The sequence below is a fragment of the Calypte anna genome, chromosome 12 (assembly GCF_003957555.1).
Source record: "Calypte anna isolate BGI_N300 chromosome 12, bCalAnn1_v1.p, whole genome shotgun sequence".
NCBI lineage: Eukaryota > Metazoa > Chordata > Aves > Apodiformes > Trochilidae > Calypte > Calypte anna.
Genome location: NC_044258.1, coordinates 15,206,203 through 15,219,888, shown reverse-complemented (window position 1 = coordinate 15,219,888; position 13,686 = coordinate 15,206,203). Strand labels below are relative to the sequence as shown.

General features: G+C 39.3%; 1 protein-coding gene across 18 annotated transcripts in view; it reads left to right on the top strand.

Moving 5' to 3' along the window:
• Positions 1–13,686, top strand: part of MAGI1 (membrane associated guanylate kinase, WW and PDZ domain containing 1) — a 331,771-nt gene that overhangs the window by 149,926 nt on the left and 168,159 nt on the right. The gene's annotated exons all lie outside the window — the stretch shown is intronic.

Here is a 13,686-nt window from a genome sequence, read left to right as displayed (position 1 = left end):
CTTATGAACCTGGGCAGAGGTGGAAAGGCAGAAGTAGGGGAGTGTTGTATCACAAAAAGGACAGTCCCCTAAGCCTCTTTTAAAATCTTAGCTATCAAAGAGGCTGTGTCTTAAAAACTAAAACAAAAACCTGTAAAATTGCATGAATGAGTTAATATTTAGGTGTATGATTTTAAAACTCCCAGGCTAGAAGTGTGCAAAACCCCAACATGTCAAAGATGGTTGGTTTAGCAGGCCAGCCTGGTTGCTCGTGGACAGACACAGAGTTTTTAAATTATTTTGATGAGCATTCTGATGACCCAGCTAAAGACAAGAAATGCAATAGAGCGCAATGAAAATCAGCATCAAGTGTCTAAATACTCTTTTTTTTCTCCTTTTTATTCTTATTATTTTGGAGAGCTCTTCTTGTACCTTCTTACTTGTTTTGTTAACAAAACATTTTTCACTCCCACTAAATCAAATGCATTTGGATGGAGGTCTCTCCCACCAACTCTGAAATGGAAAGCTCTAATCAGCAATGGCAATGACAGTAATGGCAATGACAGTAAAGCTGATGCTTGAGCTTGCAGATTTCCTGGCAGGGTTACAAATTGGTTAGAATCATGTGAGTCTGGAGAGCTGACACATCCCTGTCATAAAAGGGCATAAAAGTTGGTCAGGTCTGCTTGCATCCTGCAAAGTGGGGAAAATTCTGTGAAGCAAAAGCCAGCAGCAAAGCCTGACTGAACATTTCATCTCTCTCTTTTCTTGTTAGTCTTCCACAAAAAAAAACATTCATTGCAGACTTAAGAAAAAGCCACCAAGATTGTTGTTGGAAGCAGTAATGTAAGGGGAATGAAACCAATGTTTAGTGGATGTGCTCACATCCATAGAATCCTCCATTTCCTTTACTTCCTAACCAGAATCTATGAAAATTCCTTGTGGAGGTGCCAGTTTTCTGTGTTTTCAGAACTGGACTGGTGCTTTGGTTCTCTTTTTGCAACATGTAGATCTAACCTGGGTATTAGTAACCTTTTCTCAAACCACCACTTTATTTTTACTCCTGCAGAATGGGTTTTCCAAGGGTTTTAAGGAGACAAACATGAGGCAGGTGAGGAGGAGGACTTGACTGGCCTGAGCTTGGAAACTTCTGAGGATCAGGGTAGCCTGGAAAGCCAAGGTGTGATCTGAAAAGTGCCACCAGAGCTCTGTCTGATTTCTGCAGAAATGTCACGTTCATGCAGAATGTCTTCTTTTTGACAAAAGCCATTTTGTGATGAAAAGCATTCCATGGAAAATGTCCAATCTGCTGTGCATTTAAGTCAAGCTTTCCTCTCTTTTTTTCCAATATTCTATTTTTCACCAAAAGAGACCATATCCTTTTGATTCAGTTGCAGAACTGCTCTGTTTTACATCTAAAGGAGCCATTTGTATGCTGTTTCTTTGTAATTAAAACTCTTAACCTCAAAAATATGTTTTCCATTAAAAATTCCTGCCCTGCACTAATAAATCTTAATCTTGTGGCTATTGTCTCTGGAAAGATATATTTTGCTATATGCCACATATAAACATATATTTCTCATTTGAGAAAATGTGGGCTTTGCCATCTGTAATATTCATATTTGCTTCTTGGGAGGAAAAGTTAGGGTGACAGAAATATGATACATACATTCCTAAATGCATGAGGAAAACAAGGCTTTGTGAGCAAAGGGAAAAAAAAAAAAGTTTGTTACAGAACCTAGTAAGCTTTTTCATGTACTTTTTTTTTATTGTCAAACTTGCTTTATATGAAGTATTAAATTTATACTGGAGACCAAAGTTCAAGTTAATTTGGTTTTTGTTTGTGAATGTGAGTTTTTCAGTATTTTAACTGCTGACCTGACTTTAAATGTGGCAGTTGCAGAAGAAAAGGTTGTTCTATGTGGAAGAGACAGTCCTGAGAATCAGAGCATTTTTGTTTTACGTGTTTGTATGTGGAATAGCTAACAACATTGTCTTTGTTCCCTTTACTTTAGCTGACAATTGTTTTGCCAATAAGATAAAGTAGTTCTGTATTAAAACTCACAACAAACTGGTCTGCCATAGTTCTTGCTTGCTCCTGCCAACTCACTTATTCTGTCAGTGCTTTAAAATCTTATTTAGAATTTCATTTCTATTTCCTCCACAAAAGGAAGGCCCACAATGCTGTGCATTAAATTCCTTTAATAACAGAATCAGTATGTTAACTTTTTCCTTTAGGTTCTTGGTCAGCTAAACAACTGAAAAGATTTAGTTCATTGCATCATTTTGATCTGAACTTTTAAATTGCTGTTGAATCTCCCATTCTTCCAGGTCCTTTACCTGCCTGTTCAGCACTGTCTTCCTAAGCTAGATTTCCAAGTAATAGCTCAGGATGTTATAGATCTAATTTGAATCAATTCCACTTCAAATTTAAACATCGTTTTTCAAGGAGGAAATATCCACCAACCATGAGAAAATGACAGACTAAAAATAAAACAAATATTTGCTGTTAGAATAAGTGCCCAGATGTCGTTCAGTTTCTTAGATCTTGCTCTCTCTTTGTCTGCAATAAGAAAAGAGTCTACAGTCACTTTACCAATAAGGCAAGTTGGTTTTTTTTTTACTAGTGTGACCTTCTTACTCAATTTTTGTAGCTTCTTGTGCCTTTTATAAAGCATAACTCAACAGCTCCCAACTGTTATTTAAACAGAAATATTTAGTTTTCCTCCCCCCAACAGATTTAGATCATTATTTTCAGCTTTGAGAGCCTTACTTTCTAAATGACAAATTTTTGTTGCCTGAATACTTCCTTTACATACTGAATGGTAGTGGTTTGGGGTCCCTTCTATATGACCAGAACTGTGTAATTATATATATATATTTAAAAACCTAGGTCTGTCTCAAAAGGAGCTTAGTTCTGTGTTTGCTCTTTTAAAACAATGTAGTTGGGACAGGACCTTTACTTGTTGCTGAGAGGCCACAGCAAGTCTTGCTTTTGGTTGTTTCTTTACAGATCTTGTTTCTGTAAAATTGGTAGAGCAGGTTGGAAAATTAACCTGTAGCCCTCTGTGGAAATACTTGTATTTTTTTCTCTGCACTATATTAATTTCTTGTGAGAAATACTGAAGTACTTGAGTCATCCAGCCATGCCAGAGAATGGGCTGTCAGCATGTCCTTTGAACAGAGCTTCCAATGGATACATTATGATTTTTATCTTACTTCTTCAAAGAAGGCCAGCATTTTCTGTCTGATAGAGATTCTCGTGAGGAAAAAAAAGAAGAAGCAGCATGAAAATTCTAGTGTTCTGGCAATGTTTGCATTCAGTGAGTGTTTATGGCCTGACCACCACAGGTTCTCAGTGCTGGATTTTATATATTCAGTACCTCTAGAAATCAGGCTGTTAATATTGACATACGCCTGGGAGCCAGTGAGGAGAGAGCAAAAAAAAACCCAAAAAGCTGTGATTAGTATTCAGAGGTGACCTGGCTGGGCAGTGGGAGTTTGTCCCTTCAGCCCTAGGAAGAATGACTTAGATTTATTGCTGAAGGAATCTGAGGTCATGGCTAAAAAACCCACCAATCCCCACTACTCTTGCTTAAATTAAAGAGAAGAGCAGGCAAAAACCCCAGAGAACATGAGTAGTGACTCAAAACTCCCAAATACAGGCACGTATGTCACTTCTTTTCCCCATTTTTCTGAAAGAATCAAATGCTGTATTTAGGGAATGGGTGTCAGGTTTTGCAAATATTTTCTTAGTGCTGTTCTAGAAAATGAGTTTGTTGGCATATTGTTATTGGGCTTGTTCAGCTGAAGCTTTGTGATGCCGTCTGGTTCTCAATCTGATTTGGCTTTTACAGCTCAAATATTACATCCTCCTCTTAGAACATATGGTAACTCCTTTCAAGAGACATACAGAGATATGCATTTAATTTCCAGAAATTTGCTGTTGCCTTTGAGTGAAAGACTGCTCGTTCTCTTCATCTTGATTTTCCTCTTACTATTCCTTATAGACTTTCTCCTTCACCCCATGCCCTGCTTTTTGCTGCCTCCCTAAAGCCCTCCCAGTTTTCTGGGAAAGACTCCTTGGCAGCTTGAGAGCTGAGCAAAGGCAAGGAAACAAGGCTCCCTTATCCAGGTTGCTCCATGCAACCCGGTTTTACAGAGTAGGTGTCAGTGACAAATGCTGGTTTGTGGCTCCCATGCAGCCTGTGTTTCCCAGGGAATTATTGCTGGAAGGTTGGGTTGCTCACAGGGGCCGGGCTGTGTTCACTGATGGAAAGGCTTAGTGGAGACAGGGCGTGAGCTCTGCAAGATTCCGAGCTGTTCATAGAAAGAGGCTGCATCCCATGTGCCACTCTCTTACAATGATTTCATTCTGCATTCACTTGGGATGTGTAGGAGGCTTTTTCTTTTTTTTTTTTTTTTTCTTTTCTTTTTTTTTTCCTCCTTAAAAAGCCTACGTGGCAAAATCAACGATTCTTGCTAGCAATGACTGCTTCATGCTCCTCGTTGCTCTTCCCTGCTGGAACACACAGTGCAAAAAGCCCCAACACAGAGGTGTCTTTGTGTGCAAGACAAAATGCCTTCCTTGGAGAAATGTCTCTGTTTCCCGAAGTTCACCTCTGGGTCTGGCTTTCTGTAAAGTTTTGCAGAGCTGAGGCTTTGCTCCGGGCACTTGATTTAAGGTCACCTCCAAGAGGAAGCATTTCTGGGCATGACTTTAATGTTACAGCTTGATTGTCACCCAATGACTTAAGCTTCTAGATCAACACTGATCAGGCCACAGAACTGCCTGAAGTATTTAAGCATTATGCTAATCCAGACTTCATTGAAAACAAGTCTAGACAATATTGTGTCACTTTGTCCCTCACACACCTACCTGCCCAAGCTTTCTTGTAAAAACCTTATACCATGTGTGGCTGTTAATCAATATTATAGTTTATCTTGGAGATTTTTCATTTTAGTTGGAAAATACTCTGCATTTGTGATCCCAGCAGGTCCCTTCACTGACCTTGTCTCACCTTGCTCTCCGATGTCATTCCCAGAGACCACCTGAGAGTCTGGGCTCCCTCCTTGTCTTGTGTTTCTGGAATTTTCAAAGTGAAAAAGGAAAACAAAAGGTTGTGTAGCAACAGCACAGGGGAAGAAGACTCCTATGAGTAGCAGAGTAGTAGTGGTTAATCTCCAGCTTCTATTTTGTTGGGTTCATGATTAAGTATGCTGAAGGCAAGAAGCTCTACATCTGCCGGCACCCCTCAGGATGCAGTGAAGCCATGGTTCTGAAGCTCTGTGACTGACCAGTTCAAATTTGGAAGTGCCTATTGCTAGCAGTTGTTAATAATACCTACTTTTCTATCTCCTATTCATTGTATGTTCCTGTTTCTTGAGGTGCATGCTTTCAGTTACCCATGTTTTTGCCTAATGTGTTAGATTTTTCCTCTTTCTAAGCCTTGCAGGGTATGTTCAGTTGCTACTTTCTCTGGAGAAATGTCATCTTTTATTCAGTGTCATGGTGCTCTAGGCTCCATGTAGACAAAAGATAACAAATGCTTTAAGAAAAGAGGAGCAGAAAATGTCCTTCTCCAAGCTTTAACTTTAGGGTAGGACCCCTTGCTACTAAAGATCAACAGAATCAGGTTTTTCCTTCACCTGGGCACAGCTTTAGCCACCCCCAGCAGTTTGTGTCACCATCCAACACTGGACACAGGAGGGATCCCAGACTGTAGATGTAGTTAAAGAATGGTCTTAAAAAGGACACTAAACTCCAACCTCAGTGTTTTGAAGATGAATTAATAAAATATTTTCTTCTTGAGGTAAAGAGATCTGATTTCTACCATCACTCATGCAGTAGCTCTTGGATGACAGAACTGTTTCTATCCAGGCTCTCCTTTGAACCATCAGAAAAAGAGAACTTGAATTTGCAAGTGTTTTAATATTGTAGTGGATTCAGAGCATATTTGCCTGCAGTGTTGCTGTGAGCCTCTTACTTTCTCCATTATTTCTTCTTTGAAAGCATTGTCACTATTACCCAGATGGATAGGACATTATGCTGTCAGACCTGATAATAATTGATAGTTTTCCTGCAGGCACCATCCCTGATAGACCATGCTCCTTCTTCCTGGACTTTGTGGCCTCCTTCTCTCCCAGGTCAGGGTTATTCTGGGCTGCAGGGAAGTCAGAGGGCAGAGGAAAGTTTCTTCTCCAGGAGCTTCAAGGCCAGAACTTGAGTTCCTGAAAAGGCCAAAGCAGGAGGAAACTTTGTTTTTCTGCTGCATTTCCTGGCGTTGCTGATCTGAATTCAGACTGGGGTAACAGAAATGTGTTTGTCACAAGCACTCAAAATTTTCAGGACTGGTGAATTACAACATTTTTGCTGCTCAACCTCCAGGCTTGGGCACTGTGGGTTTTTTTATGGACACCTCAACTGGAAGACTAAGCGTTTAATTTTACACTAGGAGTATGAATCACTATTAATGCACAGAAAATAAGGTGTGGCACCCTGCAAATACAGTAGATTGGGTTAGGTGCTTGAAGAGTACTTTCACTTGGGATTTATGATCTGTTAAGTGCATTTCTGTAGTACCAAATGCTGAATTACCACTTCAGTGCTGGCTCATTCACCCATGGAGACTGAGAGCAATACCAAAAGGTCCTGTGCCAAGAAAGCTCTTGCCTGTTCCTGATTCTGAACATGACCTGAAAGTTTGGAGCTAATATGTCTCCTTCAGATTTGCAACTTACACCTAAAATAATATTTTAAGAAATTCTGCTAGTAGTAGAGTAACAAGTGTTATTCATTCTACAGATAGGAACTACAGGCTGCACTCAAGTGCTCTCTGCTGAATCAGCATCTGGGCAACTGCTGAAGTCTTCACCATGCTCTATCAAAGTCAAGTTTTATTGCTGGTGTGGGTAGTTCATCCTCTAACGTTGTGCAATTCTTTATAGCCTAACTCTCCAGCTCATCATAATTTCCTTCCACTGAAAGGATTTTGCAATGGATGTGGCTTTGTTGTTCTGAGGTGATTTTAAAGCATAAAAATTGGAAAGTATTTTATGGTTTAGTTCTGGAAGGTAGGTGACTAATGGGCAATAATTTTGTTTGGTTGTGGTATGGATTTGTTAGAATAATGGAAACATTTTGGCTCTGACCAGACCAGTTCATCTATCTGGAGTCTGAATATAACAGGCTGGTACAAGTTTTAGTTGTATACTGATAGGGACTGGATGCAGCATTTCCAACAAGAAATATCCAGTTTGCACCCTGAGATCTGTAGCTTTTGGCAACAGAGATTCCCCAGACTGGTATGGAAGCAGTTGTTAACAATGACAGATGAGGCTATTGAAGAATTTATAGGGGACAACCAAGCATCAGGACTTTATGGGAATGATTTGTACCCAGCAATAAAAGTTCATTTGTGGTTTTTTGTTTGTTTGTAATAGAGGAAAAAAGAGAAGAAAGCAGAACTGGAATCAAATCAGGTGTCTGTTGAGCCATGTTAATGGTTAGCCTGAACTCACATGGCAATGTTTAAATATCTTTTTATAGCACATGGAGCCATAAAATGTTGTTAAGTTTACATGTGCTAGGGAAATGTAGTAGCAATTAATTTATCAACACGTTATGGGTGAACAAGGTGACTTAATTTCATGGGTGGCTGGAAGATAGAACATACTTAGATTATATAGATTTAAGAAGCCACACTTAAGGCTTTTAAACTGGATGGGTTTGCTTTTTGGTCATGTTTGAACTCCTGCTAACCATGATGAATGTTCTCTGTCTTACTCTACATCCTTGTGTCTTTGACATCAGAGGAGGCATGAAAAAACAAACGTAGGTCCTGGGCTTTTATTTACTTATTTACTTAGTAGTTAAAACAAGAAAGCAAACAAAGCCATGATGTATTCTACCTCTTCTGCCCAGCACCCCCTTGACAAATGGCTTTTGGAACAGTGTTAAACTGTGACCTTAAAGCCACGGGCGTAATGAAACTGTTATCTGGCAGATGTGACAGACTCATCTTACATAAATCACTCTCTTTTGTCACTGCTGGCATATGGCCAATGAATCTTCTAATTATTGAATGGCTTTTATAGCCCCATTATTTATAATCACTCTTGGACAGCAGCTGGAAGACAAGGATGGGACAGAGCGGAATGATATAGCACAAACTATTATCATTTGTGTAACAACTGCTGGGATTAGGAATATTTTATGGTGTGGATACCAGTTCTGTCAAAAATCCATTTAGCCTTCATTTTGTCTTCTAAGATGTGCTGCTGCCTACTGGATCTTGCCATGAAAATTGTTATATTAATTGATCCAGAAACAGAACATGAATCCTCCAGGCATTAATAAAACATATGTGTGAGTTTCCAGGCCATCTTTATGTGAGGATTTGAGGAAAATCCATTGCAAGCAGTAGTAAGAGAGCAGTGGTGATGCCCTGGCACTACTGTTGTGCCAAGAACTACACAGAAAAGTTTCAAGAAGTGACTTCTGCTTCCCAAGAGCTCTTTCTAGGTCTCTCCTATTCATAAGAAAAGATTTAGAAGTTGTCTTTAGTTACTTTATTAATATTTTAACATTCCTTTAAAAACAAAACAAAAAACTAGCTGGATTTTTTTTTTCAAGGGAGGTGATAGATTTATAACCAGGTCAAGTTAATACACTTTATAATGAAGGGAAGCCATTTTGGCTCTAATTAGAGATGAGTTTGTGTTGAGTCCTGTCCACTGGGGTGGAGCAGCATCCTGGGAAAAAGGAGCATGACTGAAGTCACCCAGCCCTTCAAGCCAGTCAGCTGCAAATCCACTCCCTGCTTTAGCAATTATGAGCTGCAGGTTCTCTGCTCATGTCTCTAAATTAGCAGGGTTTTTTTCAGTTTTGTTTGGTTTGTTTTCTGTTGTTTGTGGGTTGGGTTTTTTTGGTTGCTTTTTCTTTTTTTTTTTTTCCTTATCTGCAGTTCTGTTTTGTAGCACAGAAATTAGACCCTGCCAACCATGATAATTTATTAATGTTCATTAAATACCTTCAGATAGAGATCTTCAGATGAAAGACAGAATGTTATAATCAGGGGTTTATGCTGCAAATCCAACATGTGGGATCTTTGTGTCTTTAAAAAACTGAATCCGTCCCTCTCGCTGGAGGCATCAGGGTGGTGAGAGAGTCTTAATCCAGATGACTCTATTGCACTTTTATCCCTTTAGAGGCCTTTAACCTTTCATTGCTTCATGGCAATGAAACCTCTTGTTTTGAAATGGTCTTTGTCTGCCCACAGAGAATCCCTCTTCTAAAGACATGTTTAAAATGGAGATCCTGACAGGAGAAGGGGGGATGCTGCTGCAATTCAGGAATGGAAAATGGATTTTTCCAGCTCAAATGCTATCAGTCACTGTGAACATATCAATTGGTAGCCTTGTAAAGCAATAATACATACTAGTGTAAACCCCCTCACATGAGTGTAATATAGGTCAGAGACCACTGTGTCCTGAGCCTGACCCTGACCCATCTGCACAAGCATCTATAGGCTCTGCCAGAGTATAGCTATTTATCAGGATTATCTGTGACCATCTCAAAGCATAAATGGGGTAAAACAGCTGCAGGAATTAATACAAACATAAACTACAAAATTATAGCTTCCAAATGCATAGAAAACGAACTTGAAATATATCTTCAGAATATCCATATTGCACAGTTCTGGCATAGACTTATCTACCAGCTGGCAGGAAGGTGCTGTCAGGCCCACGATGTTCCTGTTTATTTTTTTCTTGAAAAAAAAATCCCATTTTGCTTGGTCATTTATGCAGTCTGCTTGCTCTATTGGAAGCTTGTATGTCAATAAGGCAAGAAGCTTGCAGCCCTCAAGGTCTGTGCTCTGCTGGCTGGTGGAAGTGCTCTGGGAAGAGATGGATGTTATGGGATGGCAGAAAAGACAGCATTAGATGATCTGGTGTGCAGCTTTCTTCCCTGCAGAAACTGGAAATTGTAGCAATAAGCATCAGAGCATAATTCAAAGCATAGTTTCTCTGGTGACTTTTAATATTAGGTAGCTGTTGGAGGACAAATGTACAACAGAGTATTTAGGGTTTGAAAGAAGTGTATTTAGAAACAGTCAAAACCTTCATTAAACACACACACAAAAATCCAGGTTACGTATTAATTTCCACAAAATTAACAAGTGAGGTTTGTGTCAGAAAACTGAGCATCAGTAATATTTTTTTTTAGGATTTGTTTTTGCTACTAAAATACTGTTAGGATGTAATGGTTTGGGAGAAGAATTGATGTACTCTAAAATGCAGCAAAATAATGAAGAATAATTGAGAAAATGAGCCATTCAGCAAGTTAACCTTTGTTTCAAATACAAAGAAAAAATTCAGGTAATAGGGAAGGGAAAGATGAGGAAGGAAAAGCTGAACACTGGCTGATAATACCTGTGTCCTCTGGCTTGGAAAGTGCTGTTTCTGACTTGCATCTTTTGTTCCTCGGCTGTTCTCACTGTAGGATCTCTTTACATGCTCTTAGCAGAGAAGAAAAGATTTCAAAAGGGTGAACCTGAGATCCACTCTCCTTGAGAACAGAAGAGTATTTTGAAGGGTAGTAGTATCCTTCTAGTTAACACAGCTCATCTCTAAGGAAACTGCAGCCAGTTGTGGTGTGGTTTTCTTTTTATATTGGGTATTTTTGGGGTTTTTTTGTGATTTTTTTTTTGTTTGTTTTTATTCTTTTTTGTTTGGGTTTTTTGTTTGTGGATTTTTTGGGTTTTGTTTTTGGTTTTTTCATTGTTGTTTTTTTTTCTGAGCACAGCTTATGCATGGCTTTAGGTGTTACAAGGGGAGAACTTTGGCATAAAATCAGGTTTGACACCAGCCCTTCAACCCAGGCTCACCTGGTGATGTATCAAGCACATTCCCTCTCAAGTCTGAGGAGGTTTTTTTGAAAAGATAATCAGAGTTGACTGAAACATTTCAAATGGTAAAAAAGCCAACATCTTCCAGGGTGGATCTTTTTTGGCAACTTTCTCCATGGTGTTAGTTTAAGTTTTAGCTCGTTTTCCTCCTCACTGTGTTGCATGGGGTGACCTGGCTGCTGGCCACAGCTGAGGTCATTGAGGCTTTAAGCAGCTTTCATTTCTGTCAAGAATTTTCTGGAATTTAGCAAAAAAAAAATTGGCATACAAAGCATGTTTCTTTTTTTTTCTTTTTTTTCTTCTTTTTTTTTTTTTCTTCCCTTTTAGAATAAATGTGATAGAAATGAGCATCACTGTGAGCTCCCTAAGGAACAGTAATCTGAGTCTAAGCATTGTTATAGCCCCTATTTTTGCCACTGCCATCTTGGCTAGTGCATCAGTGACTCAGCTGGGAAATCCCAGCTACTGCATAAACCAAATAACCAAACTTTCCAGTGGGGGCTGTAATAGACTGAGATGCTAGGTAGAATGGGCACAGAGGGAAGCTAAAAGCAGATATCATCAGTAAATTGCATATTTTGTGTGGTCAAACAAGCTCTAGCTCAGCAGAGCTTTTTCACCTCTAGACATTGTTGTGACATAAATCACTGAATCACAACTCCCACAGTATTTCAAGAGAAAGCCTGCCTGACATGATATATGTAGCTCAGTGCATTAATTTTTTCCCTGGAATAAGCCCTTGCATTATGTCCAGACTGTTTGTTGTACTTGTCCTTTTTGCTATGAGAAGCTACCATGTCTTACCAGCTCTTGTGTAAAGAAAAATATGGACTGTTTAGTTTAAAGATAAAGAAATGCTTTACTTTCTCAGCAGATGCTCTTTTATTGTGCCCAGTTTCCCTCTGGAGTAAAATGATGTGGGATGAAATGATACATCTGGAGTTTGGGAAGTCAGCTCTGATATTGGAGAAGTGTAATCCCCACAGGTCTACCAAGCCCTCCAAGTGCATCCTATGTGAGATACCCTTAATATAGTGTAATAACTGAAGACCTTTTATTAGAAAATGGGTTGATAATCATTGCTCTTGAAGTGAGAGATGTTGCTGGGGTAACTCAGGAAATTGGGATGAGCCAGTTTTATTTTTTAATTTCGGTTTTGTTGTTTGAGTCATTTTTATAATGAGCATCTTGGTCGTTAAAAATGTTCCTTCTTTTAATAGCTGGGCCTGCTGCCTAAGCTTTCCTCTTATTCAATGAGAAATTTAATCTTTAGGAAAAAAAAAAAAGGCAAAAGCTGTCTGGAGTACCCAAATAAAAATCACATTTGTTAGAATTTGACTTAGTATTTCAGACTAAGGGGTTTGGGGTTTAGTTTTGTCTTTAAACTAATATATCTGTTAAAATGTAACAGTACTGCATCAGGCTGTTTCTGCCCATGGTTATTTAATGGTCTCCACTCTTTTTTTCTCATTTGCTTCCCAGACCCCCTGTCCAACTGCACTCCATTGCAGTATTATTATTCTTGATTAGTTCTGCAGTGGTTCTGAGAGGCTCCAGCCAGGAATCTGCAGCTCTGATGCTCTGTTTATTGTCAACAAGTATTGAGATGATCTCTGCATTACATATTCACAATCCAAAATCGCAGAATGCAAATCATAAAAGATCATAGAAACAGCTGCAGTGGTTCCACCAAAGGTCCATGTAGCCTGGCATTCTGGCTCCAACTATGGCCATAAATAAAATGCCTAGCAAAGGAAAGGAAAAAAACCCAGATATTTTATATTCCTCCACTTCTTTTCTCAGGTCTCAGAGCCACCAGTAGTTTATTTCCAGTTCAAGGGATTTTATGCACCTTCTTTTCAAGTTCCCAATGGTTCCATCTTCCAAGTTCTTTTCCAGTCTCCCCTTGAAGCTCCTCAGTAAGCTTCCTCCACACAGTGCAACATCTTCCACAGCCTGTATGAACCACTGTCACTGATGAGTGGTTTTGAACCAAGGTCCTGTTGGCTTCATTTGGTGCCTCCTTGGGCCAGGGAGCAGCCAGTCCCCACCTGCCCCCCATACCACGATATCCACAGCATCCTACAGCATCCTACCTACTTCTCTGACAGCTGCTCCAGGCTTTGATCATTTTGGTTGCATTTCTCTAAAGCTGTTTTTCCAGTGATTTTTTTTTTTTCTTCTCAGGACAGAAGAGTTTCTGTTGTCTGAGTGTTCTTGAGGGGTTGTTTTTGCACTTCAGTTGAATAAATGTCAGTGTTCACCTCTCATGTTCAAGAAAGGAATTGGTGTTCAGCAACTAGCCACGTTCATTAACAACTACATTTCTTTTTCTTTTTGTGTGTGTTTTGTTTTGATTTCAACTGATTTATCTTTATTGACACACACTTGAACGTGTTCAGAACAGAATGGGGAAATAAATAGAGTTAAGTGAATTGTTGGATTTTATGCTGTTGTTCCTAAGGACTTTGGATATTCTTATCTCCTTCAGTCAGTTATTTTCTGACCCCTGCTGGTACTGGGGTAGATATCTGTGCAAAGTATATCACTTGTTTGATTTGTGCCATGTTCAGCTCTGTCAGTACCTCCAAAGGGAGCAGCCTTTGCCTTCGGTCTGTCTGCCCGGCGAGGTGCAAAAATACCTTTATTTTTCTTTCTCCCATCATCTTTCTTTCTCCATTTGCTCAAACAAATAAGTAACAAAAGGGAATGATGATCCGTTTAACACCACAGGAAGAAAGATGCATTATGAGACAAGAGAGACCTCTTGTTTACAGCGAGTTATTTTTGGTAATTA